At 33.8% G+C, this 24,233-nt stretch overlaps 1 protein-coding gene across 4 annotated transcripts in view; it reads right to left on the bottom strand.

Moving 5' to 3' along the window:
* Window positions 1-24,233, bottom strand: part of PCDH11X (protocadherin 11 X-linked) — a 594,276-nt gene that overhangs the window by 243,940 nt on the left and 326,103 nt on the right. The window lies entirely within an intron of this gene.

Below are 24,233 nucleotides of genomic sequence, written 5' to 3'. Positions count from 1 at the left end.
CAGTCTGAAACAGTAGGGGCAAAAAGCAGACAACCACAGCTGTATCTTTCAATAGCTGAAGGATAGCTCTGTTGAATGCATGACTTCAGATCTTTCTATTTTTCAAACTGTCCTATTCACAGAAGTAAACAGTGCCATGTAACTGCACTGTCAAAGAACTGAATATGGATGGAGGAAAGGAGGCTAAATTCATCCGAGTTCCACACTGCTATTTACTTAGAAAGCTGTCTTTTGTTGCCACAAAAGAAATGTTGTTAATATTCTGTAAAGTCTCATCTATACTATTTCCAGCAATTTACATTTTCATAATGCCACACAGTAGACTTCAGTGATGATTTTCAAGTATTTACAAAAGTCAGAAACTGCGTCTCTGATGCTTTTGTCCAAGATAGGATTTTCCACCTCTGTGCATTCAGGTACCAAAACTACTATTTGATTCACTTCCAAAGATGAAAAATAAAAGTAAAGCATATAATTTGAGTAATACTTAATGGAATTTTTTCAAAAGGAGGAAACACACAACAAAACTAATTATCTTTCATATATTTTAAGCAACACAGAGTAATTAGAGAGTTTGTTTTGCTAGCTTAAGATCCCATAACCATTTTTATCCCGTATGGGTTGCATGCATGGGCTTTAAAAGGTTGGAATTGGGTGAGAGCAGATGTGTGTTATATTTTACTGAACCTTAAAAGTTACAAATGTGGCGTATCCATCTGTGACTTTTCTCTATATGGTAAGAGGGTGGATCTTCTGTGATTTCAACAAAAAGGAATATTCTACTTTTTTTATATTACTGTTAATTATTTAAAGCTACCAAACATGCATCTAGGCCACTAGGTATATAACTCTCCACTCTAAATACACACACACACACACACACACACACACACAGACTTACTATTCCATAAACAAAAATGTTTGGAAAGACAATGTTATACCACTATCTTTTAACAGATGAAAACTTCTTTCTCAGTTCATCTCTCATCTACTAATGACATCCTCTATGCAAATTACATTGAGACTCTAAAAGTACAAATCATATAACTAATAAATACATAGTGGTACATTGTTCTTACTACTGTTCAAATGTAACTGCTGCACAATAACTTTGCATACTGAAATAATGTGACTGATAAAATAGGTCCAATGACTTCAATCATATTTATTTGTTTTCAACATATTTGCACACTTAGTTATGCCACTGGTTAGTCACTGCAAAATAGTAAACTTACTTCAAACATGACGACACAGGACAACTTCCTCAAACACCTGATTTTTTGCTTTTACAAATAACAAATTCAAGGGTCGGGGGTACAGTGCAGTGGTAGAGTGTGTACTTGACGTGCACAAGGTCCTGGGTTCAATCCCCAGTGGCCCCGTTAAGGAGGAAAATACGTTGTGGAAAAAAAACTAACAAATTCAATTTCTCCACAAGTCAAGACACTGATATTCTTTCTATAAAATCACAAAATCACTGAAAGTATCTTTACTATGACTTCCCTTGTTGGTTCCAAAATGATCGGCTGTGCTATACAGGCTGTGGCATCTGAATGAAGGTTAAAACCTGTGCTTGTGGAGTCAGATATTAGAAGTCAATTCTTCTTTCTTGGTTGTTTCATTGAATAGCTTTGACAATGCATTTTAACCACCAAGTGAATCCGTGGAAGTGGTATACTAATTCTAACCTCTTTCCAGTCATGATTGGGGAAATAACCACAGGTTTGTAAAGCCTGCAAAAATTAGCATATTTTATGTCTGATCATCTCTAACTATATGTATGTGAAAATTGAAGGTAAAGAAAATATGAACGTGCAATTAACATTAATTTGATTCATTAATGATTTTATTAGATATCAAACAAATGAGGACTGTCACATTGATCAAAATCAAATTATAACTATTAAAGAAAAATAATCAAAACTGCAGCTATATTTAATGACAATTTTAAATACCATCTCTGTCAGTGCTACTACTACCCTTATGTAAAAGAAATGTTTTTAGACTAATATGTTTCAACGTCTTGACTATGACTCAATGCTATTAAAAATACGTTAACAAATATGATTTAGGAAAGTTTAAATAAATGATACCCTTCCCTAGGAAATCTTCATTAGATGAGCAGATAGATAGTTCCATGAAAACTTTCATATAAAGAATTATGATGTATATGAATTAGTTAAAAGAAAAAACTTCCTGGCTTCTGTATATTAAAATAGGATGTTTCATTAGATTGTCCCTCCAATTATCGAGTCTACATGGTATAAAACATAGTTGTATTTTTTAGCTGAATCTAAGTATCTGACCTAGTCATTACAGTTTGGTATTTATGCATATGTGAACATCCTCAGAATTTTATTTCCCTTTTTGTTCTAACTAACTCAATCATATTCAGCTCTTAATTCACTAAAATCTATTAAAATAATATTTACCTTTTCCATTTTAAGTACATTTGTTCATATTCATCAGTGTGTAAGTACTTATTTGTAATAAGTGAAAGCTCAAATAAATTGGGCTATAATTTAAATTGTAAAAATACAGTTATTTAACTTCCTAATGATTCCGAAGCTATGTTTTAGCCCTTGTTATACCAAGTGGGAAAAACAGTCTGATTTTCAACAGGAGAAAAATAAGTTTAATAAACATTTCGCCTTGGTGTTACATACTGCATTCATTGAGAAGATAGCAAATATGTGATTCCACATGTGATTTTAGGTACACAGACTGAAATTCAGACAAAAACTTCACTGTAATCATTCATAATATAGATATAATAGTAACAATTTGTACTTTAATATAAAATTTAATCATATGAATAAAAAACCAGTAGTATGCTTTAAAGGAATTTCAGTAAATAGATCTGAGTTATACAGTAGATAAGGAGCAGCTATAAAAATTGAACCAAGTTAAGATTAAGTGGTAACTCTATTTTATAGTTTCAGCACTAAATTCCCTAAAAGACAAAATGCATATAGTTCATTATTAAGACAAATATTTTCAGTATTTTAGTTGATGATTCAAAGTTCTTAAATAAATGGAAATTATAATGAGATCAAATGCAGAGTGATTACCTTTCAATATAATGTATTTTCCTATGATTTTTACTTTTCTACCCTGACAATGAAACTTAACCAGTGCAAATACCATAGCGTGTGCAAGGAAATGACAGCCTTCCTTGATTAATGGTAAAAGTAAATATTTTCTATGTCTGGAATTTATCTCTACATCCTTAGAAAAATAACTAACTCAAAATTTATAGTGACCTCGATATCTCCCAGTGACTAAGGAGATCCTTTCATAAGGTAATATAAAAGCCCACTGACTGCTACCCCAGACCTCTCACAACAGAGCTAAAATTCCCAAAAGTAGCTATTAATTTTTGACTTTGCAATCTCTCTGTCAAAAAGGAACGTGCATTTCTAACAGTAGTAATACCTTAAGTCCAACAGCATAGACTTATTTTAGTAGAATTAGCTAGCTGTTATTGTATAGAGAATAAAGCCTGAAGGAATAAGATATTGGGTAAGAACATGTTGATGGAGGAAAATTTAACGGTAGAGACAGGGAAAACTGTTGAGGGACCTGGTGGGCTGCTGTCGCAGGTGGTAAAAGAATTTATCAGAAACAAGGAAAAGTTTAAGAGACAAAGAAAAAGTTTATAGGCAACAGAGGGCCACACAGATGACCGGTGTCTGTGTGAGCACCGAGGGTAAATGTGCAGGGTCTTTTATTGATGAAGGGCCTGTGAACACAAAAGGATAGGGGAACAGGTTTTTGATTGGCTATAAGTGAGGTAAGGGGCTCCAGTATATGGCAAGATAGCGGAATTGATGAGTCCGATAAAGAGGAAACATGGGCAGAGACGAGTCAGCCTGAGATATTGTGAGGTTAGCCATTTCCTAGGGCTATTAATTGTTAGGGCAAACACACATCAGAAAAGGATGTGCTTTATCTTCCACAGAAGAGTAAATAGATGACTAAGGGCTGGAAGTTTGTGGGTCTCAGGGCCTTGGCAGGCACTAGTTGGCACTGCAAGAAAAATTCTACAATCCAGGATATTGTCCAAATAGTGTTGGATCATTTGGGACATACAACACAAGTATCCGTGCTGCTGGTTAATTGAATGAGGGCATTAAGCAGAGAGACAGAGAATAGGCAGATGGTGGAAACTGAAAGGGAGATACGTTGAGACAGGGAGAACAGAATCAATATCTTCACATCCTATTTCTCACTGATAGTCATTTACAGAAACAAGCTGCTAGTTTGGTGTCCTTGGTTTTAAAGTCATATAAACACAGTGCATTGAATCATGCCATCACTATCACTGAGAATAATGAGAATAGCTAACCTTTGCATAGTGCTTCTATATGCCAGGTACTGTTAAAATTAATTTTAGATACATGAAGTCATTTAATATATACTTTTTTTAATCCTTACAACAACCCAGTGAAGTAAGTATGATTATTATCTTCATGTTCCTACCTTAAAAAAGACTTTATTTGATCATGTAAACTAATTTCATGTTCATAGATGTGAGATCACTAGAAGGGAACCAGTATCTGTAGATTGTAACCCCCTTCTTGTTATATTTTCAGATTTTCAGTCATCACTAATTTTTCTAGATCTTTAAATAGCACTAAAAACTGAATGGAATTCTCTAATAGAGAATCTCCAGAATTGGACACTAGTTCTATCATTTAGGCAAACATACCTTCGACTGAGGACCAATTTGAAAATATAGAAGCCCATTTAATTTAGAATGAGATAAATGGCCTCTTCTAAGGAGTCTATCCACACTATATCCATTTGTTTTTCCTTTATTATTTATGTACTTATTCTTTTACTTTTTGAATTGCATTTAAAGCATTAAGAAGAACAATGCCTAACACTCCACTCTATTTTTCAAAATGTCAAGTGGACTTTTGGCTAATCACCAATACTCCTTAATCAAGTGCTAATTCAGAATCTTCTGCGAATGCTGGAATATTTTTGTGCACCACCAATAAAGAATTTTTCTACACTCATTAATGAAAACAAAGCAAAAGCCACCTCGGTGTGATAAAGCAGTGTTGTTTTTCCTAATAAATATTCCATACATATGACTAGAAAAATAGACAACTTAGGTCAATCTATTTACTTGTTTTCAATTTTAATTCTCTACCAAAATTCAAACTTAAAGCATAAAGAGACATTATTACACACATAGACTGACTTACGACTTTTCTTAAACTAGGCTGCAGTCTATCAGAAAATCCATACCAGTGGGACCAGTGCCACAGATTTTGCTAGCATATGTGTGTAACATTGCATACCGATATCCTAATAAGAATAATAGTGGAAAAAAAAACCTGGGCCCTGAATAAGTGTCATCTTTCATCACAGTAAAAAAACATCTGTGTCTTGTGTCTTCCTTGCAATATCAGAATAGATTGCATGTATGCAATCTACAGTTATTTGGAGTGAGAAAGCAGAGGGAAAAAAAGCAAAGAAAAGTGCTTTTAGTGTCTATGGGCCTCCAGATACCACAGTTCACTAGCTACTCAAATTGTTTTTCAGGCAGTTTGGCATATCTCATCAAGCCCTTCAGATTAAATTTGAAATGCAGTCTCAGATGTGAAAAGAGAGTATTTTACGCACTAGACCCAGAGTTCCAGTTCGTTTTTACACAAATTTCTGCGAAAAGCCATTGAGAGTTGACACGAGATTATCCCCCAAATAAAATCTCTATATTGCATTAGCATATATTCTTCTCCAACATAAAAATAAACTTTTTTTAAGCAGTAGGAATATTTTTGTGCACAATTTTAGCTTTCTTAAAAGCTTCTGAAAAGAGTGGCCCTACCTCTCAGCAAAAATTGGTCTTAGCCTGTTTCTTGACAGTTATTAACTGTACCTATCAAGAAGAGGCTTAGTAATATCACTTTCTCCCATTCTTAGAATTATCCTAAGTTGTGGACATTCGTGGTGGATTAAGATATTGTTGTTTGATGGCTTTTATTTAGGGAGGTGTAAGAGCATAAACTTTACAGCAGGTATCAGCATAACTTTTTCTTTTTGTGTTAAATTATAATTGTTTTAAAAAGCACAGAGTGATTTACAATGTCTAACAGTTTGCTCCAGTCTTACACATATTCTATTCCATATATACAGCTTTGATTTTTTTCTTTTTAAAAATATAATTCAGAAGCACAACCTTAGAGCTAGCAAGAATAAATATGAGCTGTTATAATGATTAGCACTAACCTGACTAACTTTCTCCCAAGTAAAGTAAAAGATAACAAGAATTTTTTTTGGTCACTAAATGTACATAAATATGTTGATTTATGTTAGTAATAATTGGCTACATTGACTATCAGTAGAACTCCAAATAGAATTCACATATGATATCTTCATTTGAATTTTATTAGGGAAAAGTTAACTACAACAATCCATTTAAAATGGCAAGTTGTCAGTTTGTGCTTGTACAGAGTCTGAAAATTTGAACTTACGAAAGGAAACATGGGTAAATTTGTTTTTAGAAACATGGGTAATTTAGTCAACTAATGAAAAAAGGTAACTTGTCTAAAATGAGAAATCTTAAAACCACTGATGAACATTGTTCTCATGTTTATTTAAAAAAGAAAATACACTAAAATAAAAGAAATAAATCTTCCATCATTCCATACATAGCTTCCTGTAAAAGGAAAAAAATTAATCTAAAGATTCCAAAATATATACCTCAAATAAAATAATTTATATGAAGCTGTATGGCTTGTGAGAGGTGAGTGAATGGAATCAATATGCTTTGTAACACTGGCGTATTACATGATGATATGTATATGGCCATCTGTGCAAAACTCTTTATCAGATCATGAAAAGTGCCAACTTCTTTGTATTAGAAAAGAAGGTGATTTGTGGAACTAGAAATGGAATCATGTGGGACGCAAATCAGACACTAGACATCTAAACATAGTTGTAATTAGCAAAAATAAAATGAAATAAAATCATATTGAATCACTAAGTCATCAATGTTGGCCATGACATGAAAACTGGACTGAAAATCTTTAATCTTCATAGGGAAAAGATATTAACCTGAAGTTCAGTGCATTCTGCTTTAATCCAGTTGCAACACTGAAGATTCACAGTTAGGGGATGAAAGTAACAATAATAAAGGAAGAGCATTTCAGTACAAACTATAAAGACATCCTTACTGACACTGTTTTTCTTGTTATTAGGAAGAACAGGGGCAAGGAAATTAGTAACTGTCTCCCATACTTCTAAATGCAGCATAATTCGGTTAATTGATTCAGTTTAAAATATCTGCTTTTATATGGTGGTAAGTATTGCCATACATGTTGGCTGAAACAATTCATGCTAACTGGAATTATCATGTAGTGAGCTGAGACTGTGGATCAATAAATTTTACTTTTAGCTCAAGAGATCCAGCTCTAGTGTCATACTGAGTCTTCAAATCCCAGCTTCACTTACTTCCTGGCACATAGCATGTGCTCAATAAATTTGAGCAATGGTAGGTCTAGAGAGAGAGATTTTTATAAATTCAGTCTGCTTTTTCTAATATCAAGAGATGATGATCGATTTTATGTGTCTTTTTAAAAGTTATAGAATAGATTCCCAATTTCAGCATTACAGAAGCTAGTAGTAATCATTCTCCAATAAAGAAAAATCTCTTAACAGTCTGCCCATGCCTTATCATCAGAAATAGTGAAATTAATATAAAAATCAATGTATAGCTTTACACTCAGCCCTCCGTATCCGAGGTTCCACATCCTTGGATTCAACCAAACTTGGATCGTATGGTACTGTAGTACTTAATTTACTGAAAAAAAAAAATCCGCATGTAAGTGGACCCACACAGTTCAATTAAGTTCAATTAAGAACAAGTGAATTATGGATCTTGACCAAATAATGATCCTATATTTTCAACTCATCTGCAATGAGGATTATGTGTTCAAAGGTCAGCTGTAATACTGAACCATGCTCTCTTTCAGTCCCTATTTTTACTAAATTCTATTATTTTAAATTCTGTATCATTTTCAAAAACTGAACCAAAGTATTATTTTTGGAGGACAGTAATATGTGAAGTTTAAAATCCTCTACATTTTGTAATTTTATCCATTTTTGAATATGAACTCTATCAAATTTAAACTTCAAGAGCTAAAATACATTTTAAATTTAGTAATTCATTAGATATTTTTCAAGCAATCATATGCTAGACAGCTCCAAAGGGATGAAATGACACCTCCACAAACATGGTTTTGGAACTTCTGGTCCTCTCCCACTTCCCATTACCCTCCTTCTTCTCCTGGTTTTCCTTGTTTTCCTTTTCCTCCCTCCCCTGCTGTTCCCTCTCTCTCTCCCTGTCCTCCTCTTAACCTCTTCCCTTTCTTCTTTCTTCTCAGAGAACTTCTGGTCCAAAAAGTTTAAACGACTAACATCTATATATCTGAATGTAAATGTCACGACCTAACAACTAACTCAGTTCTTGCCAGACAGTGGGACTTGCATATATGTTTGGCAAATTAATGAATGAATTTGTGTCTCCATAGCATACATCATAATGTGTATTTTGCACAGCAGGCTCGTTCTTATCTGCCGAGAGTTCAGTCTAAACAGAATATGAGACCATTATACAGGATCCATATGGGTTGAATATATAGGATAATTATTAGATCAGTATCTATAATTCACATGTTCTTAATGTGAACTCTTGCTGTTTGAAGGGAAAGCCTTGTTACAAGGGAGTCAGAAAACCCAATTGCCAGAGATTATAATTCTATACCTCGTAAATCGGGACTTTTAAGATTAACTGATACTAATTTTTCCCATAAATTGTATGTTACTCAATCACATTGCTATCTGTTCTTGTTTCAATTTGACTATTTACTTTTATCAATCATCTTGCCAGATCCAACTTTGCAACTTCTACCGTCAGGTGCCTAAGTTTGCTTTTATTTTTTTTAACCATCTACTTTTTCCTACAATGTATATATGCAAACACACACAAACTAAAATTGGATACATTGAAATACAGATGCAACTATCAGAATGCGAGACTTTATGTAAATAACTCTTGATTCAGAAATGGAAAGGAGGTTAAGTTGCTATGGAGATAAGCAGTGGTATGGCCAATAGAAACATTCAGCAAGGCATTGAGAAGCATGCTTTGTTGGTGTGTCATCTTCTAGTCAGTTTAGTCCAATGAGCTCAGTGCCCAATGGCCCTTATCCATCACCACCACTGCCATCATCACCACTGATACTTAAAATTCAGTTAGTTCAAAAACAGATGCTCATGCTTACAATTCTATAGCGGGAACTTACTCTGAACTTTAACATATATTTTGTCAGTTCCTTGGTTTATTTCCTGAAAAAAATTTTTATCCTTCCTATCTCATAGATTTATTTTTGGCAGCAATAGTAGATGAGATTGCAAGTTTTTCCCACATTTCATACTACACCCAATAAATAAAGAGCTACTTTTCACTATGATATCAAAATAAAAAAAAAAATAGGTTAAATAGCTTTATGTCTCAAAGGATTGCTCAAAGTAACCAATTTATTTTCCCATTTTCTACCTAGTTTTTATTTAGTTCTATAACATTGTATGTTTGCAATCATTTATTTTGAAGCAGAATTTTCTTAGAGTTTAACTAAAACTGTGAAAGATACAGAACTGGACAGCAAAGTAGAAGAAAACATTTTTGAGTGAAATGTAACAATGGCTTTTTATTTGGGATCTTAAATCTATCACATCTGCAGTGAATTAGGTTGAAACTTCAGTACTTTGAATGATTAAAAGTGTGAAAAATAAGCTTGACAATATCCATTCATATATTGCCAAATATATGTCAACTAATATACGTACCAAGTAATAGACTGCCAAGTAAAAGTTGTTCTATGCTATGTTCATCGTGGTACACGTCAACTTTGAGAGTGAAATGATAAGTTAATTATCTTTATTATTATTCACCTGCCTCTTAGAGTTGAAGAAAGGGATAATAAACTAATTAGATATATTTACTGTAGGTTTAACTTATCTTTGTTCATCAAGTCATAGTAAATAAGCACTGGGCTGGGATTCTGAAGACCTAGGCTTTATTCCTGATACTTCAACTAAGAAATATAACTTTGAGAAACTTGCTTAATCCTTTGAGCCTTAGTTTCAAATATGTGAAATAAAATTATTGGATTTTATTCCATCTGAAGATGCCTCCAATTATTAAATTTTAGTATTCTACCAGAAATCAAGATAATTGGAAGTCAACATTCAAGTTTTATATTTTTTTCATTAATTTACTGAGAAGATACTTCAAATTCTTTAATATAATAATTATATTTTCAATTCAGTCAAAACATGCTGTATGTAGAATTATGAAAAGATTATGTATTAATTAACTCAAGAGACTTCTAATTAAGATGAAATAAGTAAAAATGCCTTATATTTACATGATACCAAATGTGTGGATAAAAAGTGAACTGATCAACTACTGAACAAATTTTTCCATGTAGCCTGGTTATTGACATGTTTCTAAAATTAACATTATAATTATTGAATAATTTTTCCACTTTCTGGAAAAAATTTTTGTAAGATATAAGCATAGCCTTAAGGAAGAAGAATGAAAAGATAAGAATGAGCCATTATAAAAAGTGAAAGGCTAATTAAAAGAATTATCAGAAGCAAAAAGAAGAAATTAAAATGATTGAATAACTGAAAAATTACTTCAATTAATTTAAAGTATGGTTAAATAGGAAATTGTGTAATTAACAGATGCTAGACTTTTTTATTTCCAACCCAGGAAATTCACAATATATGCTACTCTCATTAATAAAAATAGCCAAACTACCTATGAGTATAGATATGGTCATGGACCAACGATCGAGACGAATTATGTACCTAAAACTGCACTGAAAATGTTTTCACTATAAGATGCAAATGGATATTACTTTCAATGATCACAAATGTATCTTTTTCAGTCACTGTTAAATTGTCATTTCAAAATGTCACAATTACTTCACATCATGTCTGCTTTGAGTTTAGATACTTTCTAGCAGACAAATGTGAAAATCTAGGCTATTATTAGTCTTAAAATGAGTGTGTGTGTGTGTATGAATGTGTGTGTGTGTGTGTATATATATATATATATATATATATATATATATATATATATATATATATATATATATATATATATAAAATCTAAATTCCATTTTACCATGGTAGGTCATCTAAATGGGGAATTAGGTATATGCTTTTAGAAATTATCTTATTTCTGTTTAATTGCTATGGATCATTTCAATGTCTTTCATCGGTACATTGTTTGACATGAAAGAACTTCTAAAAAACAATGTATCCTAAATGATAAAAAGCTGGATAGAAATTGAACACATTGAATTCCAACAGGAAATAGTGTGTATTAGAGTAAGCTGATCTTTCTACTTAGGAAAAAAGACTTCTCAGGAATAAAACTACACTTGCTTTAATAGGGTAAAATATAACTTAAGACAAATAGTATTGTCTATAATACCTTAGGATGGTGAATTTCCAGGGGTTAATACTTCCCAACTAATAAATTATTCTATCACACATGAATTTCCTGCCTCTTGACTTGAGGAAATTATGGGTTAATTTGTGTCCTGATGGGTGTTCAGGGAACAAAGTTGTGACAGTTTTCCAGTGGCCAATATCTGAATTGCTTTTTTGATTAGAGAAAACTTTGAGTCTACTGTTGAGCATTTTCTCAATAGAGTTAAGACCCTGCTTGAAAAGTTGCACAGCCCTTGTCAAGTCACACACCTCCGAAGGAGATAAAGTTGGAGTTGAATAACATTCAGATTCGAATAATATTCCTTCTTTCCAAACTTCTAACCTCTTATGCCGCAACTCCCTAAATTTCGATGAAAACTTAGCATAAGAGCATGTAATGTATTTTCCTAACAAAAGGTTTCACGTATCTTAAGCAAAACAAAGTGAAGTAATTCCAAATAATGAGAGTAGCCGGGTGGAATTAGAAAGCAATGGTAGGACGCTATGCCCATGACACTATAGATTCCATCCGTTGAGAATATTTTTATAGTGAAAGCATATGATAAAATAAACCAGCAAAAAAACATAGACTATAAAAGAAAGTGATATTGTTTGCTTTCCCTTGATAGTGTTGACGAGAAAAATCAGCACTAAATATTAACTTAAACATGGATAGTACTTAGTATGAAGTGCCCCAGTGAGGTTGAATTTCTGCTGTTTTATATTAAAATATCAACAGGGATCCTGGAATAGCAGTAATATTCTCTGCTAGAAAAAGTATTAATAATGAGTGTTGTAACAGCTCCATACACAATGAATACATCTCTCAAAAATACTGTTATGTGTCATGTAAACAGGTTTTATATATTGAATAGTATGTGTAAGGCAGATAATGATACTTAATTTAAAAGGTTCTCTTTAAGAAATTTCAATAATCCTCTAACACACTGCAAAGAATATATCAAGGATTTGTGGGGTGCTGTTCATATATAAGCAGATTTCTTGATAGAAGCCACTTGAATAATGAGTGCAGAGTGAAAGATCAAGGATTCACAGTTCACACTCTTCATGTAAGAGCAATAAAATCTTGGTTTGGTGCACATTTTGTGAGTAGGTCAAAGTGTACGCACATATATCGTAAGTTTACAGAGCTGTATTTCGTGCATGCCTGATGTTACCTCGCCATTCAGTTCTTACATACTTCCTCTTGTTACCATTGCCCTTAAGTCACCTCATCATTCATTTGGGCGCCACGTTTAGCCGGCTACCTCCTACTCTGATCATTTTCCTGCAATCGTTCCTGTCTGACAAAGCTTCTGTTTATCCAGCAGCACTACACTATAATCACAGGAAGAATGAAAACGTTATTCAGCTATTATGTGTTTATAGATTTCAAATGAGCATATTTAATACACTATTACCTTGAACTGGGAGAGTGTCAGGAAGCAATACTATTCCAATACTTCATTCAATAAAAACAAAATATGGGAAATTATACATATTGTGGTTGTTATTTGGATCAACATAAATGGGCACGTTACTATCCTTACTCAATACCTGGACTTGAAATTTAGTATACTATGATCAGCATGGAACTTTTAAAATATTACTAAATTGTAAGATTGGGAAAGCAATCTAACTTGGCTCTGTTAAGCAGGGATTGAATAAACATATTAAAAGCACATGCTGCCTTTTGGGAAGGTTTCCTATCATTTACTATCACACATGCCTATGTGTTCAGCAGGGTTGATTAATCTCACTGGCAAATGTGTTACTGGTCATCGCTCATCTTCTCTGTGACTATTGGTCCTATATTGGCATGTCAAGCATATTTTACAACAATAAATTTATGGTACTATTTTAATAAAATTCATAACAGACCAACCATTCCAATTTTTTTTCCTCAATGAAACTTAGGATTTTTTATCGAAGCTTCGCCACAGAAACAAATAAAATTTACAAGATCTCAATTAAAGGCAGTAAAAATTGAATACAGTAGTTCTCCAACTTGGCTATGTATTTGAAACATCAAGGAAACTGAAAAAATACCAATGCCTGGGTCCCACCCCAGAGATGCAGATGTAGCTGGCCGGGAGGCAAACTGGGTATTGCAAGTATTCAAAGGTCCCTACGTGATTCTAACAGGGAGCCAGAGTTGAGAAGCAACTGGACTAATTGAGCATTTGCTATCTACTTGTTTCACACAGCCCAACAAAAGTCAAAAACCTCACCCACTAGGAACTTTCCTTTCCGAAGTTTAGCTGCATTGATTTGTGCCGTGAAGTGTGATTTTTTTTCTTTCCTGTTGCAAGTGGCTTCTTTGCTCAGTCTTCTAATGGGATTTCCTGTTTTGCAATAGTCACTGCAATTTTTACGGCTAATCCAAAGCAGAATGTTTTAAATCAATTTAACACCCAGACAACGTTACACAGGCATTACAGAGATGGTATCTTATCATCAATAAAAATGATACATAGCCTGTTCCAGAGTTACACAACAAACAATTCCCAGCAATCACCTTTATTACAGAATATGAAACAGATCTCAGAGGCAGTTCCTTTAATGTTAGAGATTTACAGCATTGCGTTCACAACCGCTTACAGTGGAAAAGACTGAAGGTCAGTATTTGAGATTTGCTCCACTACACATCTTGTTTTCACGAAAAGAAGGGTGATAATCTGTCATGTTCGTAAAGAGATGCACTGTTTGAAGCATTATGCACTTCAAGGAGAAAACCCGACTCTTAAATCAATGTTTAAAGTATATTTGGATAACAATAGCTCTCATTCATAAATAATAAAACAAGCTGTTAAAGGGTATCTGATAAATACTTTAGGCCAAGAGGAGTCAAATATAATGGGAAGGGATAAGCCATTTGAACAGAATAAAAATACAATGGCTTATGTGACTTGAGACCAAAATGTAGGTCCTGAAAAAACAAAGGTAAACAAGAAGCCACTATATTTTTGTAAAAGGTTAGTGAATTTATGGAACCTCTTACTTCTAAATGAGTTAGCTTGACAGAAAATCTAAGTACATGTGAGTGGAATGTATCTTTATTCAAGAAGAATATTCTATAATAGGTTTTTGTAGTAAACTATGCTACTTATATAAGACTGAGTTTTTGGTTTACGTGTCTATTTTCCTTTCTATACAATGGGGTCTTTGAGGTCAAAGAAACAATCTCATTCCTTTCAATATTTTCATCACCAAGCACAGTTTCATACCTAGAAACCATTCCATATACGTTTCTTAAATAAATGCCAAATTTTCATTAAATATTTACTAGGTTTCAAGTAGTGCGTTAGGTATACACTAAAGGAACTTATAAGACATCTTGAATTATTAATTCTTTATATCTCAACATAAGACCATGGAAGTTACTACTTTAATGTTTCTAAAGCATTAAAGTTAATCCTAGAAACTTCTTTTAAGCAATAAAGAAATAATTCAAGTAACTGAGGAAGACTAGTGTCAATAAATGGGTTAGGAAATTGACTAACATTGATAATATTTTGGTAAAATAACAGCTGATAATTAATTCTCAGAGGCTTCCCTGTGATTTAAGTAGGATACCTGCCCACCTTCAAGTTTAAATGCATAATGAGGGGCAAATATATGAGAGGTAAAAGAATACAAGGATATATGCCAAACATAATGGATCTAACTTAATGGTCCCAGGATATGAGACTTTAAAATCTCAATTCTTATTTTTAAGAGTCTCACTATCTGACTCAGCAACCCTGGCTAACTCTATTGAAGAAATATGTGTTCAGAAGAAACCTTCTTAACCTTCCAATATAAATGTTGCTTGATAGGAAGGAGATGACACTAAGTCACCTGTTACCGAGGATGCCACTTATACTGCATTCTTTCCTTTTTTTTTTATTATTGAAGTATAGTCAGTTTACAGTGTTGTGTCAGTTTCTGGTGTACAGCACAATGCTTCAGTCATACATGAACATACATATATTCCTTTTCATATTCTTTTTCATTATAGGTTCCGACAAGATATTGAATATGGTTCCTGGTGCTGTATACTGCACTCTTAAGTCCAGATAATTTGTTACAGAAAAAGAAATTATTTGAGTCTGTACTCTCATGCATTGCCAAACTTCAGCTACCTGCATGGGTCCAATCTACTTACACCATTTGTCTAAACATTAGTGAATGTTTGTTCTTGTCCTCAGACTACACTGCCTAAGGGACATAACTCATATAATAAATTGTCTTTACAATAATAAAGGAGTTGAAAGACTCAGTGAAAGTTCTATGTATGTTATTACTATAAAACTTACAAAATTATGAATATTAGAAAACTATGAAAAACTGGCATCACTGCAAAAGAACACGGTATGACACATGACTATGACATGTATATTCAGTAGAAACTGAAAAAGAATCCATCCCCTACCGGTGGCCAAGAGAGCAATAGATCATGGAGTCACTAAACCTTAGCTCAGCCCTGGAGAAAAACATACGCTTTAATGGAATAAACATGATTTATCTAGTAGTCCAAAAGAGAATGGTCAGCAGATATCTCTATAGCAATGATATTGGCAAACTTTATTAGAAAACATTATCCAATAAATTGCCTCAGAAAGTCTCTCTGGCTAGTTACTTTCAGACATCAAAAGATAGGAATTAAGAAGGTTAAAGCAAAATATTTTGTTTTCCCCTAAAATAGGGGAATTTTCCACTTCAAAGGTGTCATTAATTTAGTACTGAGGACATCTCTATCACTGTTTCTGACATGAAAATCTAAGTTTGGAATAGAATTGTAGTTGTTTCAATTGTTGGGTTGAGATCAGAGATATAAATCCTAATCCGAGCTCTGTAGTTTGGAGGATCAATTTCAATGCATCAGTAGTTGAGTTAGTCATAGTACCAGACAAGGCCTCTAAATTATGCACTGACTCACATGGCATTGAATGAACAGAAGCAAGGACTTTCAACAGTTACTAGAAAGAAAGGAATGGAAAACTGTCCAATCGGTGCAAATGGAAAGAGTGCATATGCTAAAGGCTGAATTTGTAACTACACCTAACACTAATGTTAAAAGCTAAAGACCTGGGAATAGTGTATTTAATACACATAAGAGTGCTATTGAAATAAACCTTTAAAATGCTTTCTGCTTTTCTACTGCTTTGAATAAAATATATTTCAAAACCTTTTTAAAACTTTGACTTATTTTACTTAAGATGTCACTGTCTGTTGTTTCCCATACATTCAGGATAGGGCAGAGAGCTGAAATGAATATGTATGATATTATTTCAGAACGTCCTGGATACTATGCCACACACAGAGTGAAAACATCTGTTTCTCAGAGATATAATGGGTGGATTTTGATGCTGCAAGGTAAGACAATGGTAGGTATGAAAGCTTAGAACATTTTCATGGGCGATTTAGAGTTTTCGGTAAAGGATGAGCAAAGGTATGATCATGTAACCACCCCCACCCCACTTTTTTTGGCATCAGAGAAAAGAAAAATAACATTTTTAAAGAAACAAAGAGTTCAAATTGGACAGTTCAGTCACTTGGGACCTTACAGAAAAATACTTGAAAAAATATTCAGAGCATCAGAGTTTTAGAAAGAGGCTACCCCTCAGCATTGATTTTCCCACGATACTTCTATGTACCCCAAAGAATAGGATTAGAACTGCCTGAATTAGGGCTAAGGAATAGTTCACCATTCGTGGCACATATTTCTTTCTGTTTTACATGAAGTCAGGGGACCTTGAAAAGAAGATTTTAAAATCCCTGTATAATCAAGCATTTGCTATTACATGAGGAGAATACTCCACATTTTATTCTGCAAAATTAGAAATCAGATTCCTTTGGATTAAGTCACTTCTGTTCAACTCTTCCCAAAATGTGGAAATTAAAAAGAAGGCAAATATAGTAAGTGTTTATTAAAAGTGAAATATGATAGCATGCTGGTAATGGGGTTCAGCGCAGGCCCCCCAAATATATGCAACTTTGGCACATTGATTATTTTGAATTAAAGTAACTTAAGAAACAGCAAGGGGAAGGACACTCTGACTCTCTTTTGTACCCTAAAAACAGGAAATAGATTTCCAATGTGAAATGTACCCTTCCTGTACAAGGAGAGAGAGACCCCCATCACCAGAGACAAGGAATTGAGGGCCAAGAAGGCTGTATAAACAAACCTTATTACATCTTTACTAATTTCACTACCCCCAGCCTAAACGCCTTTGCTGTGTCCATTCTTCACACATTTATTGTTTCTTTGTCTAAAAGGTATAAAAGCTGCCTGCTTTGATCACTTCTTTGAGCATCATATTTTTATGAGCTCCCATATGTACAAAATTTAATTTGTTTTTCTCCTGTGACTCTGTCTTATGTCAATTGAAACGTGAGACCAGCCAAAGAACCTAGATGGGAAAAAGGAAAAAGTTTTCCTCTCCTACACTAGGAATTGAAAGGATACAGAAGAAATATGTACTTGATTCACATGAACTCACAATCCAGGTGTGAACATTATACTTTTGTGTAGAAATGGACGGACAGGTCACAGAAGGCTTTATGGAAGAAAGTTTTCCAGAGATACTGAGAGAGGAGCAGCATTTAAAATGTCAAATGTAACAGGAAAGTAGTAAGCAGAAAATTGCGGGCAAATGACAAAAGGGTTATACTGTGACTGGAAGTAAAGATAAGAGATTGTAGGAGGGAATGAGCAATGGGAAAATGAAATTAATAGAGATGATTCTTTCAATTTAGTAGTGAATTACAGCAACAGTTAAAGAGGATATAGCCTACTTAAGGGGGAGGGCTTTTTACGTCATATTTATTTTCTTTGACAAATGATATTTATGTATTTTTAAGAAAAATGTAAGTGGCATGTAGAAAGAGACTAAAGAGCTAGATATTTCAATCCCGGAAAGGGAATGAAAGACTAGAAAGGAACTCGGGTTACAAAGATGGTTTCCATCTCAGGTTGGTAGGACCTAAAGTAATCTGCTGATAATTCAGGGTTGGAAATTGTGAAAGGAATTTGAAGATGGTTGAAAAGGTTTGGAACAATCATCAAGGCTCAGGATAGAAAGTTAATGAAAAGAGAAACAAAAAGACTTCTGAATAAGGATGAAAAGCCAAGGGAGGCAATGATGAGATGGGGAGGGAAATGTAACCAGGAAGGAATTTCATCAAGTGGGATGGGTAATTGGAGGACCTAACGAAGGGAAAGTTCAAGTTAACCAGCTAGGAGAATACAAGGCAGGTATTAAAGTTAGGATCATTAAAAAGGAGGATAATGTTCAAAATCATGGAGCCCTTATAATCACATGAAAATAAGATCCGGAGAAGGCACATATGTACAGGTAAGGGCCACAGAATCACCAAACCCAGCAACAAAAATCAACAACATCAAAAACAAACAGGTAAGACAAAATGGATATTTATGTGTGGTGACAGCTACATTAACGGAAATCCTTACACTTTCATTATGTCAGGTGCAAGCAGAAGTCTTCTATAAGTGTAGAAGAGGAGAAACCCAAAAAAAATCAGACCAGAGGTGTCCTTCAAATTATCTGCCACTTTTTTGTCCCTAACCAAATTTTCAGTCACGACCCATTGAGTTGACTAAAGACTCTATCCCAAAGCAAAATAAGAAGCTGTTAAGACACTACCAAAGGACACACAGCGTACCTGCACAATAGTTCTGGAAGATCATATCTATGGAACAAATGAAGGAAAAAGGTAAATAGTTTGCATGTAGGTGGCAATGGTAAAATAGAGCTCTTAGTGTGATTTAATTTCCTCTTAGTATTACTCATATTCAGTCACATGTTTGAGAAGGAACGCTCCCAATTGCTGCAGATCTGGCTTCATGCATTTGCTAGATTATCATGCTCCAAAAAGTATGTATGAAAATAATCCTTCACTAAAGCCAAGGTAAGTGGATACATCTCTTTTGAAACATACCCTTAGAAATAGTTTCATTTGGAGATAACCTTTAAAACATATCTCAGTGTGCTAGGCCATATTGAAAGTCCTACATTATACATTTAGGGCAATTTATGAAGAAACTTCCAAACATTTCTGGATTGTTTTGTTCTTTTTTAAACACTTTTTTTTGTGCTATGATTCCTGTACAGTAAACTACACATATTTCAGATGTACAATTTGATGAATTTTAATAGATGTGTACACCCATGAAACCACCACCACATCAAGAACATTTCTGGATTGTTGAATGGGAAAAGGGAAGAAGTACCTTGGACACACTAGTAAAATGGTTACTTTAATGTATTTCCCTTCAAACATTCTCATCGCCTCCCTCTTCTTCATGTAGCCTTGGAGCAAATGGTTACAGAAATGACAGGGGTCTGGAAGAAGACAGGCCAATGACAGAAAATGGCTTTTATTCACTTTTTTCCTGTAGCAATTCTTTCTGATAACCTCTAGCCTCGTCTGAAAGAAGCCACTTTGTAAATTCACCTCAGGCAAATATCAAGAAAGAAGAAATAGACTCCTTTGAGAATCTCAGTCAGTTCTGTTTCTGCCATCTCCAGTTTAGCACTTTGGTGAACAAACTCTCTAACAAGCATGGCCATTTGTGCAAAGCCTGAGGGCAATTTCAACTCGGTTTTAGCCAAAGGGGGAGGGATCTTGAAGAAGAATGTCTAAGTGGAAATGTTCAGGTTAGCACCAACTAAGGGAACCAGTTTGTGTTTAAGCCAGAAATGTTTGTTTGCTTTAATATTAACTGGATTCAAAAAATTGGACCCTTCCCTTTTAATTGAAAATAAACATTGCAATCACTAATTTATTCAACCACAGGTGGCTCTGTGTTGAGAAGTGTTTTTTCCCCTAATTAACTCTTAGCCATTTGATACTGACTGGTTAAAGAATGAATGAACGATGGAGTGTGGCATTGCTCTTACTTTGCTCTTTCAATGTCCCTAGCTTCTCTGTGAAATATAATCTTTTAGAAGGGAGCTAGAAAACAGCTGTCTATCTCTGTAACTTAAACCTCTGATTTGGAATCTGAAACTAGTCCTGTTAGGTGAGGCCTCTGAAGTCATTTAAATTTAAATAGATGGGGAAATCAGTGAGAAATTCTAGGTCTTTTGATGTTTTAGAATTGAAACGACAATAAAGCATTCATTTAGATACTCCATTCTTAGCTAAGATAACGTGTCGCCCAAATTTTTTTCCCCACAAATGCAGGATCCTTGTAATTTTTACTCACTCTGAATTAAACTGAATATAACAGTTATATTTTATAATTTATATTAAAAAATGAAATAGGTGAAGTTCAGGAGCTCAAGAGATTGATTCAACTTTTTATGGAAACATTGGCAATAAATTCAAAGTTAATGAATATTCTGACACTTAATATATTTAAGGTTTATAGCTTCTTGGATTTAATATCAAAAATACCCTTCAAACGTATACATGAATGCAATGAACCAAAAATAAAGGGCATCAGAGGACAGACCTAATCTCCATGGTATATGTTAACCATATTATATCAGCCTGGGTATAGAATGTGTATAGACTAGTGAAAACGACTTGATAAGGGTCTGTAGCATCATCATAGTTGACAGAAACATCTTAAAACATTAAAGATATTCAAGCTAACTCATAAAATACAATAAGACAATCATTTTGAGATAAAGAAGTATCTATGATTTCAAGTCTTCCCCTTTTCTTTGTCAAAAAAGGTATCCTGGACTTATGGTTATTACTGCAGGGGAAGGGGTTGTGAAGGGATAAATTGGGATTTTGAGATTAGCAAATACTAACTAGTATATATAAAATAGATAAACAACAAGTTTCTTCTGTATGGCACAGGAAACTATATTCAATATCTTGTAGTAACCTATAATGAAAAGGAATATATTCATGTATATGGATGACTGAAACACTATGCTGTAGATGACAAATTGATACAACATTGTAAACTGACTATACTGCAGTTAAGAAAAAGGTCTCCTGGACAGATTGCCTGGGTTCAAACCATGGCTCTTCTACTTGTAAGCTCTATAATCTACATCTATATCTATATCTATACCTACTACATATTTAGTCCTAACAATAATCCTATAAACTCTTCTACAGATGAGGAAACCATGGTACAAAGAGCTTAAATGACTCACAAGTAGTGTGTATCCTTGCATCCCTCTTCTTAATTGGAGAACTCTTCTATGACCTTTTGCTTTCTGGGAGGAGTTAACTCTCAAAAAACTTATTGATCCCAGGTCACAGCGATAAGATATATCAGACAGGCATTTGAAAACTCTCAGAAAAGCAGACTGATGGAAAATTCTCTAATGCTATTATTTGAATCCTCTAATGCTGTTATTTTAGTTTATCTCTCAAACACAAATGAGAATTCATTTTGACATTCTAGTTGGGCTCTATTTTCAGGTAATTCTCATACTTGATAAAGCCATCCAGGGTTAACAGATTATTTCTGGCATAGTCTAGACCACCCTTTTTCAAGGACAAAATTTGGTCCCTCAAACTAGAATAGGATAATTCATCTTAAAGATTATACTCACATTTAACCTAACATACAGTTATGGTAATATTTTGGTTCCTAATCTGGTCAGCATTAAGGCTTATTGAATTTAATGTCCATAATACCTTGCATCAGAAGTTTAAGGGAATTTTATTTCTTTCAATTTTAAAACATGATGAGGAAACCAAGGCATAAATTTTAGGAAAGAAATGTCAGTGAACAGCTGAAAAATTGTTTATTTTCAGTGGTAGTGCAGTTTAACAAATGAGGAATTTAAAATTTCACAATGTGTGACACAGTTTATTTTTTAATAGTAGCAAACTAATTTTTGTAGAAAGCTAGACTGTTCTTATCTATGTGAGAACTTAAAATTTTTGCACTGAAAGGGGCAAAAATATACAGTGGGAAAAAGACTACCTCTTCAATAAATAGTGTTGGGAAAACTGGACAGTTACATGCAAAAGAATCAAACTGGACTATTTTCTCACACAAAATAAGCTCAAATGAATTAAAGGCTTAAATATAAGACCTGAAACCATAAAACTCCTAGAAGAAAACATAGGCAATACATTACAACATCAATCTTGGCAATATTTTTTTTGCCTGTCTCCCTAGGCAAGGGAAACAAAAGTAAAAATAAACAGATGGGACTATATCAAATTCAAAAGCTTATTCAAAACAAAGGGAACCATCAACAAAATGAAAAGGCAATGTACTGAATGGGAGAATACATTTGCAAATGATACATCCAATAAGGGGTTAATATCCAAAATATACAAAGAATTCATACAATTCAACATTAAAAAAAAAAACCCTCAATTAAAAAATGGGCAGAGGAACAAAACAGACTTCTTTTCCAGAGAAGACATACAGATGGCCAACAGACACATGAAAAGTTGCTCAGCATCACTAACCATCAGGGAAATGCAAATCAAAACCACAATGACACACCAACTCATACTGGTCAGAATGGATATCATCAATAGAAAACAAGTAACAAGTGCTGGTGAGGATATATCAAAAAGGGACCTCTCATGCACTGTCGGTGGGATTTGTAATTGGTACAGCCACTATGGAAACAGTATGGAGTTTCCTCAAAAATATTAAAAATAGAACTGCTATATGATACAGCAATTTTACTTCTGAGTATTTATCTAAAGAAAACCAAAATACTAATTGAAAAACATACATACACCCTAATGCTCATTGCAGCATTATTTACAATAGCCAAGATATGGAAGCAACGTAAGTGTCCATTGATAGGTGACTGGATAAAGAAGATGTGGGGTGTGTGTGTGTGTGTGTGTGTGTGTATAAATATTATTCAGCCATTAAAAAAAAAACCCAAGAAATCTTGCCATTTGTAACAATATGAATGAATCTAGAAAGTATTTTGCTAAGTTAAATAAATCAGACAGAGAAAGAAAAATACTGTATGATCTCATATGTGCAATCTAAAAACAAAATGAAACAAAAACAGACTCATAGAAAAGGAGAACAAAGGGGTGGTTGCCAGAGGGGAGGGGGGTCGGTGAAATAGGTGAAGGGGATTAAAAGATAGAAACCTCCAGTTTTAAAATAAATAAGTCATGAGGATGTAACATACAGCATGAAAGATATTGTTAATAATATTGTAATAACTTTATATGGGGACAGATAGTTACCAGACTTATTGTGGTGATCATTTCATAATGTATGTAAATGTCAAATCACTACGTAGTTCACCTGAAACTAACTTAATATCGTATGTCAACTGCATTTCAATTAAAAAATCTTTTTTTTCACATTGAAAGGTGACATTCTAAAGCCCAGTTTCTCAGAGGACATCCATTTACTGATGAACCATGTTTAGTTTATAGTCTTTTTCTCTATGACCTTATCAGACATCATCATGCTTCATAGTCACTAACTTTTGCTGTCATTGTTAAATTGTGAACTGACACCAGAATGGTCCCTTTTATTGCTAGAATTTATCATAAAATAACTGTATTACCAGAACATTCACAAAGTGATGCTGTCAGCAGTATGTTGTTTTGGCACAGTGGGAAAAGAAAGTGTTGGTGAAAAATAAAATAAAATAAGACGTGAAAACTGCTTCCAGGACTGTGTAAGTGATACAAAATGTAGAGACAGCTCAGCTTGAAGCTCTCTTAAGGCAGAACCACAACATATGTCATCTTAAATACTTACAGTTTTAACTCCACTGAGTAGCTACTGTAGC

Source organism: Camelus bactrianus, chromosome X, assembly GCF_048773025.1.
Source record: "Camelus bactrianus isolate YW-2024 breed Bactrian camel chromosome X, ASM4877302v1, whole genome shotgun sequence".
Lineage (NCBI taxonomy): Eukaryota > Metazoa > Chordata > Mammalia > Artiodactyla > Camelidae > Camelus > Camelus bactrianus.
This window is presented reverse-complemented; position numbering and strand designations above follow the sequence as displayed.